This window comes from Petaurus breviceps, unplaced genomic scaffold (assembly GCF_028583685.1).
Source record: "Petaurus breviceps papuanus isolate PSGF00001 unplaced genomic scaffold, PetGlider_PUasm1.0 90775, whole genome shotgun sequence".
Lineage (NCBI taxonomy): Eukaryota > Metazoa > Chordata > Mammalia > Diprotodontia > Petauridae > Petaurus > Petaurus breviceps.
Genome location: NW_027187342.1, coordinates 5,672,952 through 5,693,969, shown reverse-complemented (window position 1 = coordinate 5,693,969; position 21,018 = coordinate 5,672,952). Strand labels below are relative to the sequence as shown.

At 37.9% G+C, this 21,018-nt stretch overlaps 1 long non-coding RNA gene across 1 annotated transcript in view; it reads right to left on the bottom strand.

The window, feature by feature from the left end:
* Positions 1 to 9,500: 9,500 nt before the first annotated feature.
* Positions 9,501 to 21,018, bottom strand: part of LOC138146834 (uncharacterized) — a 13,099-nt gene continuing 1,581 nt past the window's right edge. The window contains exons 2-3 of the long non-coding RNA XR_011164615.1: positions 11,974 to 12,147; positions 9,501 to 9,602 (exon numbers count right to left, since the gene is read on the bottom strand). This is a non-coding gene — a long non-coding RNA (uncharacterized lncRNA). The remainder of the gene's footprint in view (positions 9,603 to 11,973; positions 12,148 to 21,018) is intronic.

The window sequence follows — 21,018 nt, the reverse complement described above, 5'->3', positions numbered from 1 at the left end:
GCTTCACCTAAACACCATTTATGCTCATGGTATATAAAAGCTAGTCTACCACACAGAATAAAAAGTAGGAACCCTCTGCATTGTCTAAATTATCAGAGAGAATGTAGTGTTCCACTGAAAAATGGCAGAAGAGTTTCAATATAAAAATAAAGAACAAGTCATCTTCCACCCTTCCCTCTCCCTCAGCCTTTATCATCCTTAAGTTGGTGTCTTATCCATTCTACCTCTATGTTTCTTGCATGTATCTCCTCCCACATTCATACAGAGCCATCATGCTATTTCTATTTCACATTTTCTCCTTTCCTTGTCACCTCTTACTCAGACCCCTGTGATAGCCTCCAAATTGAGCTCCCTACCTCAAGTCCATCTGCACCTCAATCTACCTCCCACACAACTGCAGAGCAGCTAGCAGGTATTACCACGATGGGGATTCTTGTTCAGTTTTTATACTGGTGTCAATAATCCAGCTCTGAGATTCTGTGCTGATCAGCTTACTTGATTTATTTCTATTAATGAGACTACCAAGCTACTAGTCACCTGGACATGTGTTTTGAGTATTACTACTAACCCAGCCTGAGCACCCCAACTTTTGACCATGGTCAGTCAATAGACAGTATGACTTGTGCCTTATGGGTTTGTAGACAACAGTTAGTAGACAGAAAGAGAGAAAAAAAACAGAGGTTTCCATGAGTCCTCCTTCAGCTCTTCCTCTTCAGCCCTAATCAGACCTCAATGGACAGAATTCTCACCTCTCCAAACAGAAGACTAGGTCTCTCTGGAATCTCCCACTGTGCCAATGACAAGAAGGGGCCCTTTTTAGATCACTGGTTACAGATGCTCCAGAACAAGGAGCTGAGGCCATGCTGCAGCTTCAGGTGGGTGATAGCAGGGGTCTTTGCGCAATCCATCATCTTCTTAACACAGTATGTATGTGTTTGTGTGTGTATGTGTGTATACATGTATACACAATACATACTTATACATACATATGTAGAAAGAGAGAGAATGTGTGTGTGTGTGTGTGTGTGTGTGTGTGTGTGTGGTGGGGGTATGTAAGGCACCATGCTAGGTCCTGGGGATACTTTTTTTTTTTTTACCTTTTTCTCTTTTTTTTTCGTCTTTATTAATTTCTTTGTTTACTTTTAGTTTGCAAGATTCAGTTCCACAATCCCTTGAGTTTCAAATTTTCTCCCCTTCCCCCCCCATGGCAGCATGCAATCAAGTATAGGATCTGCAAATACTTTCACACTACACATTAGTCAGGTTATAAAGAAGGATTGTAACTGATGGAATGAACAATTGGAAAGAGGAAACAAAACCAAACAAGAAAAAGAGAGAGAGCAGGTAGTTTGCTTCAGTCTGCATTCAAACTCTGTTCTTTCTAGTTCTTTCTCTGAATGTAGACATCTCCTTTCATCATGAGTCTTTTGGAGTTGTCTTACAACCTTGCATTGCTGAGAAGAGTCCAATCTATCAAAGTTGGTCATCACACATGCCTTTTGTCTGTAATTGTGTACAAATTTCTCCTGGTTCTGCTCTTCTCACTCAGCATCAGTTCTTTTAAGCCTCTCCAGGTAAATATAAAGACCGTCTGCTCCTTGTTTCTTATAGCACAAGAGTATTCCATAACATGCATATACCACAACTTGTTCAGCCATTCCCCAATTGATGGGCATCCCCTTAATTTCCAGTTCTTTGCCACCACAAAAAGAGCCACTGTAAATAGTTTTGTACATACAGGTCCTCCTCCCACTTCTATGATCTCTTTGGGATACAACCCTAGCAGTGGTATTGCTGGGTCAAAGGGTATGCAATATTTATAGCCCTTTGGGTATAGTTCCTGGGGATACTCTTTAAAGAACCCCATAATCTGCTTCTTACCCACACTGTTCATTAGGTACTTCTCTAGACAAATCTTAGCCATCTTGCAAGATTCAGCTCAAATACCATTTCCTGCATGAAGCTTTTAAGCCTCCCTCTCTCACTCTCCAGTACTACTCTATTGCTACTCTGAATTCTCATAGCTCCTTGTTACCACTACGAATCACACTATGCATTGTATCAGTAATTTGCAAACATTTCCTCTCAGTCTTTGTGCTGAAAACAGCCTCCTGAAAGCAGGCCCCAGAAAGCCCAGAGAAATTCTATATTTTCTTGTGAACCCAGAGCAAAGGTCATTGTGATCTCAGAGTACCCATGAATTAAGTGTAAGAAAATAAAGAGTAACTGCTTAAGAACACTCGCTCCACTTTATTCCCCAAATTTATTTACCCACTGACGGCTAAGCATCTTACTGACCCCGAGAATCATAAAAATTGACATTATTACAGTTGAACTTTGGTACCTAAAAAGTAGTTATAAGGAACTGCTGAGGTTCTTAAGTTTTAAATTTGGCATATATTAAATGTATTGTATGAAACCAGGCATGAGAATAGTAAGTTAGAGTAAAGCCACAAAAAGAACCCAGCCCCGCCCTTTAGTCAACCATAAAATTGATAAACAAACAAATAAAAAAAACTAGTTCAAGTACACTTTCCTCTTCTCAGTACAGAAGCAAAGGACTATGGATATAGAATTCCACACATGTCATCATGGTAACTTTGCTGTTCAAAATTGCTTATATCTTTCTCTTTATTACAAGCAATGGTTCAGTAGGGGAAATGGGGGTAGTGGTGGAAGATAGGGGACTATTGGGAAAAAATACTTGTTTTGTAAATCACAAAAGGCTTCAGTACAAATTAAAAAAAAATAAAACTAATTCAACTAAGTACATTGTGATAGCAGACCAATTCTAGAAGATATTATATGTTTTGTTTTGTTTTTCACCTCAAGTAAACTGGACACTCAGGGTCAAAAGAAGTCTATACTTTGTAACCTCTTTTAGTCTATCCCTTCATAGTGATTTATAGTTTATGCCTGCCAATATTTACCATCCTCTAAGTTATTGGTCTGTTCCATATTTTAAACATTTGCATTCATTTTAATATTGTCTTAGAATCATTTCTTTCCTATATTGATCAGTATCAAGAAAATGTGGAGAGAACTCTTGTGAACCTATACACCACCTAACTCTTTCCAAGACTTGACCCTCTCAAGGACTTTTGTACCCCTTCCCTGTATTTGTCATAAATCCAAATGCCCTCAGGGCCCCCATCATTCAAATTTCTGTCAGCTTTGCATACCTCAATGAGGTCATCAGAGGCACACCTAGTTTCTTTAGCCTTTCTCTATAATTAATTTCTTTGAGTCATTGAATAACTTTGGCTGTCTTCTGCTGGAACTTTTCATTTTCTGTAATATCCTTATTTGTAATAAGTCAACCAGAATTGAGCGCATAATTCTAAACATGGCTCCTCTTCAACAGGACTGAAATAATTTCTTCTGACTCATGCTTGCCAATGTGAGTGAGTGGTGACACAGGCAGCTCATAATTGTTTGCTTATTTAAGAGTTTTTTAGTGTTAGATTATTTAACTGTTTATTTCATTTGACTGCCCCGAAGAGTTCTCCTTTCCATGACACCTTGTTATCGTTAGAGTACCATGCAGCTAACATAGCCTTCTCTTGATCTAAATGGTTCAAGGCATTACAGAGTTGAAGGTCCATTCTCTTATGATTGTCTATTCTCTCATTGTTTCCTAATGCATTGCCTCAGATCTTTATGGGGATTATTGAACTCCTTTTTGCCCTTGTTCCCAATATATCAAGATGACTTTAAAATTGAGTAGAGAAGTTCTCTTTTCTTTCATGTGGAAGCCTCTAGACCTATCTGGTTGGGTATTTGCCTTTTTTTCTTCCTATGATTCCAGATGAGTGTTAAAAACTGACTAATCTTTGTGTCAGTCTTCACATCATATATATCTCTCAAATTATGTTAACATTTCCATGCACCCAGTGTCTTTTTCCTCCTAGCCAGAACTTTTTATTAAATGTTTTACTCTTAACTATGGTCAAAACTTTTGTGTGGCACCATATCAAAAGCTTTGTGCAGGTCAAGGGTGAGCAATGTATATACTCATTACTCTGTTTGGACCCTTCTTCATATAGTTTTCTGGAATTTTAACTTCTGGTTCCCATTTAAATGTATTGAAAAGGAAGGTGAGCCAAGAGTCCCCTTGGAAAAAGTAGTACTTAGGTTTGTTTAATGTTTAAAATCTCTCCAGTTTTATTAGAAATAAGCTTTACCTGGGGTTTGATGCAAACTATTGAAGGAAGCTATTAGACTTTTGGATATAGAGTAAGTATAGAAGTGATGCAGGAACATTAACTCCAGAGCCTTGAAAGGGCACCTTCTACAGCCAGTGAGTCACAGATTTTGAACCAACACTCATGACATAGTACCTGCTGAGACTTGAATTTTTTTATGTTATTTGCTAAGGCTTTTAAGAGTCGGAAAGCTTTTAGAGAAACTATGCCCCACAATCGTCCTCATATACCTAACATCAAAATGAACCAGGTGGAATTATATAGGATGAGTTTTTTAAATCCTTGAGGTTACAACTTCATGTTAATAATACTTATTTTGGGAGGAGAAAAAAATGAAGGGAGTTTTCTGCAATCATAAGTGTTGTGAGACCAGATGAACATTTAATGGAGTTGGGCTGGTTCAACTGGCTTAGTCAATGAAATTAACAGGGCAGAGCTTGTACAGAGCTGCTACTGAATGATAGAACTTAACAATGTGAACACTGGGACCCAGGAAGAAGATTTTTAAAAATCTGTTTTATCAACCTCATCTAAAACAATCATAATAAGCATTTGTTAAATGATCACTACATACCAGACACTACATTAAGTACCAGGAATTTTTTTTTAAAGGCAAGAAGATAGGTCTTGTCCTCAAAGAGCTCATATTCTAATGGAGGAGATTACATGAAAACAACTAAATACATATATGTGCAGAGGAAATGAGACGTAATCATCACAGAGGAAAGATACTAAAAGGGGGTGGGGGACAAGAAAAGGCGTCTTACAGAAGGTGAAATTGAAACTGTCTTGAAGGAAGCCAGGGATGACAGGCAGTAAAGTGAGGAGGTATAGCATGCCAGGCATACTACAAATTAATGGAATTGGGAAATGGAATGTTGTGTTTGAGAACAACAGCCAGGCCAATGTCTTTGGATCATAGAGTATGCAGAGATGGCTAACGTGGAAAGACTGGAAGGGTAGGAGGCTGTGAAGGCCTTTAGAAGTCAAACATGAGATTTTTGTATCTGATGCTAGAGTTAATTGGGAGCCACTGGAATCTGTGGAGTAGAGTGGGGTGGGAAGAGGTGACAGGGTCAGACTTGTGCTTAGGAAGATCGCTTTGATGGCTGAGTAGAGGGTGGGAGTACCTTGTATGGTAAATAACCACATGAATCCCAACAGCTTTGTCCTTCTCTAAGGCCAAATATATAGGAATTACACATGGCCTTTTTGGACTTACAGAACTCTGAAAGCTACAGACAGCCAAATACTATTCATGTTTTCAAAAAGGAGAATATAAGCTTCTTGAAGGTACAGACTGTTTCATTTTTTTATCCTTATATCTCAAATGTCCCTTATGCTCCCTGGGCTTCAATTTTCTCGTCTGTAAAATTATAAGATAGGACTAGATAGCCTCTGGGAATCCTTCCACCTATAAATCCATAATTCTGTAAGAGGTATATAATATGTTCATTAAATGAGTGTAGCCAAAGAAAAGAGGTTGGAAGACCTCCTTGTCCTTGTGAGTTGTAAAGTCCCTTTGGATTGCCCTTATGGTGGCATGGTTCACATAGAGAAATTTCAGGCATCATTTGGTATACAGTCTAAAGGAAAATGTTCCTGAACCTGTAAGGGGAACACCTATGGTGAAATTCTGGTGTACCCTGTGTAGAAAGAGACACCTAGAAACTTTGTCTATACTAAGGTGATAGATTATTTATTGATTTTTGTTTTGGGTTGTTTTGGAGCAGGGAAGGCAAGGCTTCCCAAGGTCACACAGCTAATAAGTAAGTGTCAAGTGTCTAAGGCTGGATCTGAACTTGGGTACTCCTGATTCCAGGACTGGTGCTCTATTCACTGTGCCACCCCTAGCTGCCCCCTTTTTTTTCTATTTTCTTTGTGGGGGGGATGGATTATTTATAGTGGGAATCATGGAAGAATTTTGCTCGGGACACTTTGTTTCTCCCCTAACAGGTGAGTGGGAGGCTTCCAATTGACCACAGGTTTCTAATGCCTATAGGGAAAGCCCTACATGTTCTGAAATCTCCATTGTGACAAAGCTTTCCTTCTGACCTGGGGAAACTTGATTTTCTTCTCAAATTATTCAATAATTAAACCTGGAGAGTTCCAATTTTGTTGTTGTACTTGATACATAGATGACCCCTGAACAGAGGTAACTGTTGGGGAATTTTCTTGACTAAGAGGAATGGGACCTTTTGGGAAAGACAGACCCATCAGTGGGTGTGTGATGACTGTAGATCCAATGTAACAGCCCAAACTGAAAGTTAAGAAAATGAAAATTGCTCTTACTGAATGAATAATTGCTTCAGCTTCCTATGGTACAGATTTGGTTTTTCTAACCTTTCAGGCCCATGTAGAATAAACAGACAATCAACAACAGCATTCTGAAACAATTCAGCATAGGTAAGTAAAATATTTCACAGGAAGAGGAGGGGGAGAGAAGTAATACAATCAGCCAAAAGAGAAAAGGGGAATATGTGGAAGGCAACTTATATTATTTATTATCAAAATAAGAAAACATTTCTTGTTCAAGGGCAAAAGCCAAGGGGATGTGACAGAATATTTTTACAATTTTAAATGAAGTTCTTATAGACAAAACTGCAGTTCTCTTATCTAAGGACAAGTAGCTGTTACCACAATGGATTAGACCAAGGATCAGCAGACTATGTCCCAAGTACCAAATTTGGTCTTCTGCTTGTTTTCATATGGTAAAATGTAAAAACCATTCTTGGTTCACAGGCCATACAAAAATAGGTAACAGGTTAGATCTGGCCTGCAGACCACAGTTTGTTGACCCCTGCAGCAAGACTATCTGCTTTACTGTCTTTGAATAGTTTCTTATATATTATTTCTTTTTTCAATACATATTGAAGATTCTGTAATATTTAACCACCAGATTGTGATATTTAACAACCAAGTGGTAGAGGGATTATTCCATCAAAAGTTTGCAAAATAATCATAGTTCCTATTCTTCTCTCACATATCCCTCCATGAGACAGGAAGTGGGTAAGAACTGCAGTTCATCTGGAGCCAGTAAACCCATGATAACAGAATCTCCATATAGAAGACAGAAGCAAAACATTTATATAGACACCAGAAAACCAAATTCCAACACCAAGAAACCAAATCTATTATAACATTAAAGAAGTTAATATACCATAGCACAGCAGGGAGTCACACCATCCAACAACACACAAACCAACACGGACAAGCTTAGCTGTTTGCTTGCCTGAGAATCCTCTCTAATACAGCATCTAGCTGCTCTGACTCCAGCTTCCTGTGGGCTTTGCTCCACCTTCAGCAAACTCCTCCCACCACAGGCTCCATGAGATTACATTCAGCCTATTAGGGGGAAGATCTTCAAATCAGGGAAGGCTTTCAAATTCCCTTAGGCTTATTACAGGGCTTGGGACTATGGACTTTGACAAACACATTCCTGCATATTTGTTGATGACAGCAATTTTTTGGGGGGTCTTTATTACTTTGTTTACTTTTACTTCACAAGATTCATTACCACAATTCCTTGAGTTTCAATTTTTCTCCCTCCCCCCCTTACCCACCACAGCATCATACAATCAAGTACACTATCTGCAAATACTTTCACATTAGGCATTAGTCAGGTTATAAAGAAGGATTGTAACAGATGGAATGAGAAGTGTCCAGTTTATCAAAGTTGGTCGTCACACATATGTGTCTGTAATTGTGTACAAATTTCTCCTGGCTCTACTCTTCTCACTCAGCATCAGTTCATATAAGCCGCTCCAGGTAAGCATGAAGTCCATCTGCTCCTCGTTTCTTATTGCACAATAGTATTCCATTACATGCATATACCACAACTTGTTCAGCCATTCCCCAATTGATGGGAACCCCCTTAATTGCCAATTCTTTGCTACCACAAAAAGAGTTGCTATAAATATTTTTGTACATAGGGGTCTTTTTCCTACTTCTATGATCTCTTTGGGATACAATCCTAGAAGTGGTATTGCTGGGTCAAAGGGTATGAAATTATTTATAGCCCTTTGGGCTATAATTCCAGATTGCTCTCCAGAATGGTTGGATCCGTTCACAACTCCACCAACAATGCATTAGTTTTCCAATTTGTCCACATCTTGTCTAGCATTTGTCATTTTCCTGTTTTGTCATCTTAGCCAATTTGACTGGTGAGATGTGGTGCCTCAGAGTTGTTTTGATTTGCATTTCTCTAATCAATAGTGATTTAGAGCATTTTTTCATATGCTTATAAATATCTTTAATTTCTTCCTCTGTAAACTGCCTGTTCATATCCTTTGACCATTTATCAATTGGGGAATTACTTGTATTCTTATAGATTTGACTCAATTCTCTGTATATTTTAGAAATGAGTCCTTTATCAATGACATAGGTTGTAAAAATTCTTTTCCAATTTTCCACTTCCCTCTTAATCCTGGTTACATTGGCTTTGTTTTTACAGAAGCATTTCAATTTAATGTAATCAAAATTATCCATATTGCATTTTATAATGCCCTCTAATTCTTGTTTGGTCATAAAGTCTTCCCCTCTCCACAAATCTGACAGGTAAACTATGCTTTGCTTTCCAGATTGCTTAGAGTATCAGCCTTTATACCTAGATCACGCACCCATTTAGAATTGATTTTGGTATATGGTGTTAGATAACAGTCTATGCCCAGTTTCTGCCATACTATTTTCCAGTTTTCCCAGCAGTTTTTATCAAATAGTGAGTTCTTATCCCAAAAACTGGGGTCTTTGGATTTATCAAACAGTAGATTACTATAGTCATTGACTGCTTAGTCTCATGTGCCCAATCTATTCCGTTGATTCACTACTCTATTCCTCAGCCAGTACCAAGTAGTTTTGAGGACTGCTGCTTTACAGTACAGATTAAAATCTGGTATAGCTAGGATGACAAATGTTTTGTGTCAACTGTTCTTACTATACCAACTTGAAAAAACTCTTTCTAAATGCTATGTAATCTGGCCAATATCCACCAATAATCATGATAAAAGAAGTACAGGATAGGGGCTTATGAGCTTCAAAAAGTTTCAGAACTCTCTTTCCCCTCCACCCTGCAAGGTTAACTCTAGGCCTGTGGTGTCACACTCAAATAGAAAAGGATCGGATCCCTGCAGGACTTAGAATATCACAAATTAATATCATCTATATTTTATTATATTTTAATGTTTTTGGTTAAATATTTCCCAGTTATATTTTAATCTTGTTCCCTCCTTGAGAGTTTCTTAGCCCTATTGACACCTCTGCTCTAGACCTTGGGGGAAATCCTATATTCCTATAACTTACCTCAACTGTGTGAGCCTCAGTTTCCTTATCTGTAAAGTAAGGATGTTGCATTGGTTGATATCCAAAGACCCCTTCCTGCTCCAAGGAGCTCCTCTAGGTCTGTGTAGAAGAAGCCCATGAAATCTTATTTTATCTCTAATGCTAAAGAAAAGTTCCTATTAATGATAAACTTTCAAAAGTAAAAAACTTGGGGTTAGAAAATATTAAGGTATATAGTTATATTTATAAAAAAGTAGAACAATAATACCAAGTCCAGGCTAACCAGAGTTGATATTCACAATTCTGAGTTAATTTTTTTTCCAGACTAGTTTTACTGAATGATTTGATTCCTAGTTTTTACAAGTGTGAACAGAGGCTTTTTATCAACATGAATAACTATCATTATTAATAATAATTCAAAGTACTAAAAATTGACATTTAAATTTATAAATAAGATCACAGTTACTGACCTATTTCACTGGGGAAAAAAGAACAAAGGAGTTTGCAACCCATTCTGAAATTCCACCTAAATCAATTAGGATGTTAAATCCATGCATAAAATAATGTTTAATAAAAATGCTTTAAAGGGAAAATTGTCTGGTTTTAAATTGAATGAATACAAAAGATGACCCAAGGATACCAAATTGCTGCTTGGAGGCTCTAAGACACTGGACTCAGTCACTGCTAACAGAGACTGACTAATAGTTCAACAGTAATTGGAATATTAATAGAACGTGTCATTCTGATTATGTAGAATATGCATCAGAGTATTTTACCTCACTCCTCTGGTTTGATTCGAGAGTTGCAGAGAATAATCTGACTGTCTAAGGTTTTAACTCTCTTCCTTTTAGAATGTGCACATGCTTGCTCATGGTGTTTGAGGACATACTCCAAATAGAGTCAATCCATTTATAACTGGATTAGTAGGACTATATTGATTCCTGTTGGAGATATTCGGTTTGTAGAGTGTTACTGTTTTCACTAACTACCTGTAAATATATCCTGGGTATCATATTGGGTTAATTCATAAGCTTTTTCTCCCTTGAGGGAGCTGAGCTAACAGCTGCTCTGTGTCAAAATTGCTATCCTGAGAGGCTCTGAGCTAATTTTCTTCTCAGTAAATAGGAATAAGACTTCACACTTTCATATCATTGTTACTCAATCCAAACAAGGTGCTAGATTCTGTACAGAATGAACCATGAACAATCATTCCTACCCAATGGTCTTACAGTCTAAATTAAAGACAAACAGGACCCTTTGAATAATCAGCTGCCTCTGATCAGGGAATGAAAAAGAAAGAGGTGAGGAGTTCAGAAAGTCGTGTTGTAAGCCCATGGTCTGACTGGGGCCGTAGACTCAGTCACGGGTCCACATTATGCTTATTCTGAGCAAAGGGTGCTGAGTCTTTAAGTTTCAGATGGCTCAAGTTTACCCACATTTACCATATTTACAAGAAAAGGGGGAGGAAGGGTGGCGACTAAGCCATATGTTATTTCGACAATGCCTTGACATAAAAAATAATGGACTCCATGTTTGTATGTTTAAATCTGGTCATTATTCTCTGATTAGTTAAAGGAAATCAGTGAACTTTGCTCTCAAAACATTCCAGTGTTCCTCAAGTCATGGCCAAAGGGCAAGATCAGATTCCAAGGACAGTGATGTAAACAGGGGCCTAAAGAATGCCTCTAGATTTTAGGCATGAAGCTTTCGTGCCATTTGCTTTCCTTAGGATAGCATACCCATTCCATGTGGGTAGAGGGAGATGCCTGGGAGTGGGAGAAAAGGTTTAATTAATCTTAAATATCTTTGCAATTTAAGTATTGTAGGCCTGGAACGGTTCCTGTACTAACATGATTAGCAAATATTGACTTTTGAGTCCAATAATAATGTGTCATCTGAAACCCTTGATAAGTAACGTAAGTACTTCCTTAGCGTGCATCTTATTAAATTAGGTGAGGTATGGTGGAGGCACATGACATAAAGACATTGAAATGAAAAATCAGGCCTAAAGGTTTTAACATTGATTTTTAAAAGAGCAAAAACTCACAAAGAAAAAGAAAGCCTGCCTCTTTCAGTCTTATAACATAGGAACATAGGCTGTCTATTTTCTCCTGATTAGGTGGGGGGAGTGTAATAATTTCATGGGGCAACTCTGGTAAACATTCACTATTTGTGACTTTCTGACAGCTGTAATCAATCAACAGATTATGTATGATGACCATATAATTTTAGTTTTATGGAAGGTTAACTTACACAGATTATGAGCTTTTGATGTTAAAATACGGAAGAAAGAGCCATGTCACACTAGTATGTCTGTGAATATGGTAAATATAACTTATCCAACTCCCTTCATAAGGTTTAACTTAAAAATGTGTACAACAAGTCAACCAAGAAAAGAGTTAAAAGATGTGATCCTGTTCAGCTGCAACCTGACAAATCTTACTGTATTGATTAGTTTTCAAAGGCCATACAGCATGTGTACTAGACTTACAATGGGACTGGAATGGGGTGGGGGTAGAAGCTCCCGATGTCATCAAAGCAAATGGCCTGTGAATGTTGCTTCAAAGCTTGTCATTAGTTGCCAGACTATTTTGCCACAAAGCTTGTAAAGAGGTTTTCCTGGAGGGGAAGGTATGACAAAATGCATTTCTTGGCAAGATGATTTCTGTTAAAAAAGCAGGACACATTAATTCTTGTTTGATATATAAAATTAATTAGAAGATTAACATTCTTTATGAATTTTTTCCAGAAACTTTTTTTTCCTTAGGGGAAAAAAAAACAGGAATAGACCCCAGGCTTTTTCTATACTCTAATGAAATTGCAAATTGACTTGTGTTCAAATGATGCTTGACTAAAATGAACAATTAAAAATGTATTGCTAACAACGAGATGGATCAGCTGATCTTCTAAGGATTAATTAGTTCCCTGAACCATCTTCCTTATGTAACATAGGAAAAGGAATAGAATATTTGTGATTGGACACAAAATTAACAAAGGATTAGGCAGGTCACAATAACTAGCAATCTCTTTATCTTCCATCTTTCATGTACTCATCTAGTGTGCTATAGAGAAAGTTATCTGCCATAACACATGCAGAGCCTGAGTTGTACTGATGTAGAGAAACCTATAGAAAAAAATAGGTGGGGGAGGGGGAGTATATAATCACAGAGATATACATGCAAAGACTTCTACACAATTGTGCCATAAGGCAGGGTGATCCCATTGGTGTTATTTATTCCACTTGAAGTAGAAAAGATTTTACTGTTTCTGACTAGCAACCCATTAGCCTAAAGGTAGCTGACTGAATTAACTGATTACTATGTATTATTAGGAATAAGAAATACTTTAGGTATTTCAATAATGTATGCAAAAAACTTAATTTTATTTCTTAATTATCTATCTATACTAACTTTGAGAGGCAGCATAAGGTAGTGAATAGAGAACCGGCCTTGGAATGAGTAATAGTTGGGTCTTAGACTTGTTTCTAACATTCTAGTGGTGTAAAAATGGTGGATGATGGGGGTGGTGCATAGTCTAATCCAGGCCCTACTTGAACAGGAAACCTATCTACAAAATCCCGTCGGATGCCAAGGCAAAAGTACCAGATCTGTAATCAGAGGAGCTGGGTTCAAATTCCAGCTCTCCTTCTTACTACCTATGTGATTCAGACATCTGATCTTCCAAACATCTCTGGTTCACAGTGTTCTCACCTACAAAATGAGAGGGGATTAGACTACATGATTGTTAAGGTTCTTTCCAGGTCTAAATCTATAATCTTCTAAAAATAATTTAGCCACTTAGTGTCCCCAGACAATTCTCCAAGTTATAGATCACTTGTCTATCTGCATTTGTGGAGGGAGTTTCCCATGTAATTAAATCAGAGGTGGGGGCAGGAGACACTCTTCCCCTCAATATTTTCCTACTCGTAAACATTTGCTAAGGACGTTCCCAAATTTTAAAGTTCTCCCCTAACTATTAGCAAATATCTGGGTGTCTCTTTGTTATAACCTCATAAAATACCTGACATGCTTTATGTTGTATGATGATGTTTTAAGTAAACGATGGAGAGATGAAAAGAACTGTGTTATGAAGTTGTTGTCCAACAAACGTACCAGTGTGGACTGTTTGTCTTGTCAACAACAGTCACTCATTTTCTTTGGCCAAAACAAAGACTTCAGATACAGGAGGAATAAATGGGAATCCCTGGGGCCCGGCATAGAACTTAAGACAAAAAGGACATAGTTTTCTTGTTCAAGACCTGCTCTTCTTGTTTAAATAGGCAATGCTTTGGAAAATGTAATTTTTTCTTTCGCTGCCCTTAAGTCAGATCTTCTCCCTGCCAGCATAGTGCAGAGTCAGCCTAAAAGGCAGATTTCGTATTGAGGGAGTTTGTAAATGTGACTTTATTGTGCTTCATCCTCCCTACAGGGCATTCTGAAGAGATGAATAATAAGTGTGAACGGGAAGAACAAGTTTCCAGTCCTGTCAAATTAATTAGACTAGTGTAGAATGAAGTAAGGTTTGCCGTTAGGTAAGCTGAAAACACGTAAAGAAAATCACCCAAGCAAACTCCAAACTGAACCCTATGTTTATTATCTCGGGATGAGCAAGATATATGTAGAGCTGCATATAGAAGAAGCAGTTTGTGTATGCAAACAGATAATAGAATATATCTATGGACATGGGCATATATTCGTGGTTGGCCATTTCTTTTTTTTTCTATATCTATGTAGAAAATATTTTACCTATAGTCATATAGATATATATTCTACATCTATAGTTTTCTATGTAATTTATGTTCCTCTCCATACCCACATCTACATCTGTATCTATATGCAGAAGCTGGAAAGAAAATGAAGGCCCACAAATAAAACAACTTCTTCTTTAAAAAAGAGGAAGGAAAGAAGGAAAAAAGGGAGAGAGGGAGGAAGGAAGAAAGATGACTATGTCCAACGCTTTACCTGCAATAGGGAAACGCTGCCCAAAGCCCAGTTCTGCACTAAGGGCAGTGGCAGGTAAGGTTATAAAGCACTTCATGAGCGCAGAGGGAGCAATGCAATTTGGTTGTTACTTTTTCAGGTTACAGTCAGGCGCTCTTTTATACATTGTTAGACCCACAGTTCCTGCAAAGCCAAAGCTATAGGAAAGATAGAAAAACCAAATGAAAGGTGCATTTCCAGATGTAGAAGTTAACTGTTAGATCATTTTAGTAGTGTCTGACACTTCTTCATAACCCCATTTGGGGATTTCTTGGCAAAGATACTGGATTTTTTTTTTTTTTTACCATTTCCTTCTCCAGATCATTTTTACAGATGAGGAACTGAGACAGAGTTAAGTGACTTGCCCAGGGTCACACAGCTAGTAAGTGTCTAAAGCCAGATCTGAACTCAGGAAAATGAGTCTTCCTGACTCCAGCCCTACGTTCTATCCACTGTGCCCTAGCTGCCTTAGATGCAGAAATAGGATGGAGCAAAGGAGAGGCTTTGTGTATGTTTTAAACATCTATTTTGGTTCCTATGATTTCAATAGAGCTGGCTGCTTCAGAAATTTTCTTTTGACTACTGAAACCATTAATTCCCTAATCTGTTGAATAGAGGCAGGATTTAATTATTTTCACAGCAGAGTCAGACTAAGTATTCAGTATGTCCATTAATTAAATTCAACAAATATGCATTAACCACCTACTATGTGTAACGCATTGTGCTAGGCAATGTATATTAAAGGTAAAAATTGAAACAGTACTTGTCCTTGGGAGCTTATATTCTACTTTATGGACTGGTAATCCTGGTGGAGACTGAGTGTCTCTGCCTTCTTCTTCAGAGAAATGCAGGTTTCCTCTCTAACCACCTTCCTTTCTACTTAAGTCTAGCCCTGATGGTACAGCACACCAATATATTTAATTCAATTAAACTCCACCATGACTCCCTACCTATTGTGCACAGAGCACTGGATTAGTTTTCCAGATTCTAAAGAGAAAGCATTTAGATAGTACATTGATTGTGCCTTCAGGGAGCTTATTGCCTAGTAAGGACACATGCCACATACAATAGATAGACCACAGCACAATGCATAAGTGCATCAGGGAGGGGATATGTATATAGCAATTTAAGGTTTGCAAAACACTTACATTCTTGTTCAAGCTTCACCATAACCCTGTAAAACAGTTATTACAGATACAGATTTTACAGATGAGAAAAACCAAGAGTCAGAGTGACTGTTCAAGAGACTCTCTAAATCTTCAGTGCAACTAAGTGTCTAGGATGGGACTGAAATCCTTATATCTACCTAAATTCCAAATATATCATTCTTTCTACTACACCATACACTGTAGAGAAAGGGCATTACATCTCGAGGGCATCAGGAAAACCTTGGAGGAGGTAGCATTTCAATTGGATTATAAAGAATGGGTAGGAATTCCTTAGGGTAGGGAAGGGTGTCACACTAGGAACCAGCAAATGGCCTAAGCAAAGACAGAGGAGAGAAAGTGCATGGTGAGGGCAAATGGCTCAGTTTGGTTGGAGTCTAAGAATACATGGAGAGGAGTGGTAATGTATGGAGAAAAGTGCCAGCTTGTTATATTGAACCAAAGCAGTTTTGTGAGTGTAAATAAATTTCTCTTGGAACCCTTACTAAATGAAATTGTCTACTTAATCACATGAGGGCTTATAAATGAGTTTTATCCTTTGTGCAACTACCAGTTCCTGGAACTGTGCTTCCATAAATCGTCTTCTTCCTTTAACCTCTTTGGGAGCCATTTTGTCATGCCCTTCCTTTTAGAGCTCGGTTTTGCCAGCATTAAGCAATGCCGATAGAACACATTCATACCTGGCAGTCTTTCCAGGAGCTTTTTCTGTCCCTGAGAACAGAATCGGTAATTGCGACCGATCTTGTCAGCTGCTTTATATCCCGCCCTGCTGCATCTAGCATCTTATCTTCAATAAAATTTCAATGGTGAGAAATGAAGCCCCAGCCCTCAGTTAGTGCTCCACAGTAAATGCCAGGCAGGGAGCCATTTGTTACTATTTCTCCTCTCCATTCTACCCCACAATTCTTTTCCTCCCTCCTTTTCCATTCTTTTTTTTTTTTTAACAGGACAGAAGAAAACAAAGAGCCACCCCCTCTTCCTTGCCCTAACTGTCTCTTGGAACTAGTATAAATGATGATGATAAAAAATAGTTCAGTGCTAATTTTGGCAGGTTATGCCAGGACAACAGAAAGGTGTCTCTGCCCTTCAAGTGTCAAAAAGCTCGACTGGATTCCCCAGCTCCCCCTTTTCCAGAGTACACACAGCTGTCCTTCAGTCTTGTAAGCAGGGTCTGTCATTTCCTAAATGGAAGAAATTAATGCCTATAGTGAGTAACATTTCAATTAAAATTCATCACGGACAACAGGCTTTATATCTTCTTTGAACAAAGTGAATCATTTTTGTGCCGGGAAATGGGCTTCATAAACCTCCATTGTCGTGGAATGCCTACTTCCAGTAGAACTTGTTTTATATCAGTAAATAAAACATCATATGACATTTTTGTCACTTCTTATGTCTGGATGCTGAAGAAAATAATGGGAATGCTCAGAGGTTATGGGACATTGTTTATCAAGGAATGTGTGTGACGCCACAAAGTATAAGTAACGTTAGACGTCTAGATGATTGATCCCTCCTGCATATTTTAAAGCTCCTTTCATTGCTTATCGAAACCTTTTAGGTAATGCACTCCTCTCAGATATCATTTTATGTTTGAAAAGCTTTATAATTCATAATGAAAAGTTGCTAGTTACCCTAGTGAATCCATAGCTTCAATTATTCTGTGTGCAAATGGTTGGACTGCATTTTGACCAATGTTTATGGTGTTTGGCAATTTTTCAGTAGCTACTTTGCTCTGATATGATTAATTTCTTGCATAATATGTGACTTTCCATGTATGGGACTAGAAGTAGACAGAAAGGAAATGAAAAGGCTTGTGTGTTTCAGCTTTGAAAATGTTTGAAAAATAGCATCCCAAACTTAACAATTCCAATGATGATGTCACTTAGAAGCAGGTAAAAAACAATCAGGAGAAATATATACTTGTTGCCATATGAAGATCGGTTCAAAGAAATGGGGATGTTCAGAGTGAAGAAGAGAATACTGAGGGAGAATATGATAGCTATCTTCAATATCGAATATTTGGTTCAATTTGAAAAACAGTAAGACAGAAGATGAATTAGGATTTTTAAAAAAAGCTTCCTTCCAAATAATTAGAGTTCTCCCCAATTGGAATGGTCTACCCCAGGTGGTTATGAGTTTCCCCTTACTGGAGATTTGCTAACAAAGATTGAATAATTACTCGTCAGGGATGTTATAGAGGGGAGTCTTGTTCCAAAGTGTTTTAGATCAAATGACCTCTGAAGCTGCTTGTTATCTAAGATTCTGAAATCCTGTGCTGATGAGACTGTGCTATCAAAGCTCTACTTTTCCATCAGATGTGTCAGCCCTTTCACTCTATCATAAAAGTAGGATTTCCAGGGTGAGGAATGAGGGAAGCCTTATAGTTGACCAATATAAATTGTAACTGAAAAAAGAATCTGAGTGTCTTTTGATCAATATGACTCTACTAACATTAGCTATGAGAATTCTTGTCAAATTACATAAAGCCTGTCTTGTCACATATTGTGTGGACATATGTGCTTAGAGAGAGGGAAGGGAGAGAAGGTACCCCCTTATAGAGAAAAATACTAGTACTTAGAAAAAAATGTATTCTAAGGCATCCTTTGAGTGGCAGGTAATTTGAAGTGAACTTGTCACTAATGATCAGAACAAGCTGGAGAAACATTCAGCCTATGCTATGGGTATAGCTGAGAGGGTAGAAAATAGAGTGCTGGAGCCCAGAGTTAGGAAGAACTGAATTCAAATCCATCCTCAGATACTAACAGCTTGTGTGACCCTTAACCTCTGTCTATCTCAGTTTCCTCCTCTGTAAAATGGAATAAACAATAGCACCTATCTTCCACAATTGCTCTAAGGATGAAATAAGATAATGCTTGTAAAGTATTTTGCAAACCTTAAAGCATTATGTCAGTGCTATTACTCCTTCTCCTCCTCCTCCCAATACTACTACTGAACCTGCATCTCCTCCAGGAAGTCTTCCCTAGTCCCCTTCCTCCCATGTAGTAACAATCTTCCCTATGATAATAGCTAACATTTATAGAGAGTTTAAAGATTTTCAAAGTACTTTACACATCACCACATTTGATCCTTATAATTCCATGAGGTAGAGATTATTATTATATCTATTTTACAGATGAAGAAACTGAGGCTGAAAAATGTTAAGTGACCTGTCTAGGGTCACACAACTACTAAGTATCTTAAGGCAAGGTTTGAACTCAGGTCTTCCTGACTCCAAATACAGCTCTAATAACTGCACTACCAAGCTTCCCTAGAACTTTAATAGCACTTTGTATTTTCCTTTATATAATGCACTTCTCACATAATAATGTGTACTATAGTTATTTTTCTCTCCTCACTTAACAAGACTGTGCATTCCTTGAAGAGACCATGCCTTATCTAAACTTTGTGCCTCCTCGATACCTAGCATAGTGCTTTGCCTAAAGTAAGTACTTAATAAATATTTATTTTATATGTTATAGGTCTCCATTCAGGTGCTATGTCATTATTATCAGCAACTATACTTACTCTTAAAATGACAAACCATGGTCAAGGCTTAGGTGCTAGACAGTCATGAATTTATCCCAAAGAGGCTATGCTCATTGACACTCAGGTTCTCATAATACAGAGAGAACTTGCTGGCAGGAAAGTGAGTAAAAGTGACATAAATACAGAGCTAGAGAAAAGAGACACAAGAATTCTATGAGTAAGAGTTGCTAATTACCAGAAAATTGAAGAAGCAAGAAAGACACCATTAATGGTAAACGTCTAATAGGGTTGTCAAAAGACCATAAGCTTAATTAATCAGTCAACAAGCATTTATTCGGAACATATGATATGCCTAGAATTGGGCTAGTGATTCTACAAATGGAAATGAGCAGGATCAGTCATTCAGGTAAGAAGGAAATTGTGACTCAGTGACATGAAAACTAGAAAGGAAAGGGTATCCAAAAGCATAGGGTGGTCAACAGTATTATACAGTGTAGAGAAGTCAAGTTACTGAGCAAAGGTTGTTGAATTTAGTGAGAAGAAGGTAATTAATGATGTTGGAGAGGACAGTCTCAGGAAAGCAGTATGAATGAAAATCAAAAGGAACGAGACTAAGAAGAGTGGGAGGTAAGGAAGTGGAGACAATCAATGTAGACAATTTAGTCTAGGGGTTTGACTTTGAAAGAGAGGTTTGACTTTGCATTGGTAGCTTCCAAAGATGGTAGGATCAAATAAAGGGCTTGCTGCTGCTGCCACTGTTATTGTTGTTTTAAGGATAAAGGAAATCTGTGCATGTTTGGAAGAAAACAAGGAAGGATCTATGAATAACTAAGGGTTGAAACTTGGGTAAAGGGAGGGGATGATCAAATAAATAAGCTCTTAGAGGAGGGTCCATTGCCAGTTGTCCTAACTTATGTTTTGCGGCTGGACTCTGATGACTCTTAGGGAGAGAGTGGGGCTGATGACTTTGCCCACCTCTGCCTCACTTAAATCCAATTTACTTGCAAGTCAAGATATCACCTTCCTGATTTCATTGGTTCTCTTTGAAAATGAAGGATGAATAACAATAATCTTGGAGGAGGACAAGGTTGAAGGTTGAGTTTGTTGTGGTAAGGAAAAGTTCTCCCTCATTCTCTAAGAAAGGAGCAGAGGAGGAAAGGGAAAGTAAACTTGTGGAGGACAGGGAAGTCATGATAGATAACTTCAGTTTTTTCAGTGAACTATGAGGTGGGTTCCTCTGCTGAGAGGGATATCTGAAGGTGATGATATAGGTGGCTTGTGATACCAAGAGAACAGGGAAAAAAAACTGAAATAGGAGAATCTAAATTAAGTAGAATGGCATAAATAGAATCAGGTTACATGTGCACATGTATGGAAAGGATCATAGGTTCCATTTTTTTTTATTAACACTAATATATCCTGATAACAATATAGTGTCAGTTTCAAACACTATCAAGAATAATTTATGTCTGCTAGTAACCATGTGTAGAAACTTACCTATCTACAGAGGACCCCTGCCAAGATTCTGGAGGCATTTGAGACTGTCAATGTGATTTGGGGGTGAGTTGATAGTAATCATGTCAGATTATCTCTCTGATGTGAACCAAGTAAAATAATAAAACAGAGTTCATTAGATGGCGCCTGTGGAAAATCAAGACTTTAAGAATGTGGCTTGGTAATATTGAATCTGCTTAGCTTACACCAAAGGTACCCTGGTGTGCATTGCTGTCAACACTCTTGTAAGGAGCGTTAATGTTGTTGGTCGGCTTTAAATGACCAGATTGTTCATTAAGGCTGGGCAAGGCCTATCTCATCACTTAAGGAGAGGAATAGCTTTTTGTGAATAGGTACGTTTCTGAATATGGGCCCTCACACTCCCATCTTAATGATGTGCAATGAGCAAGT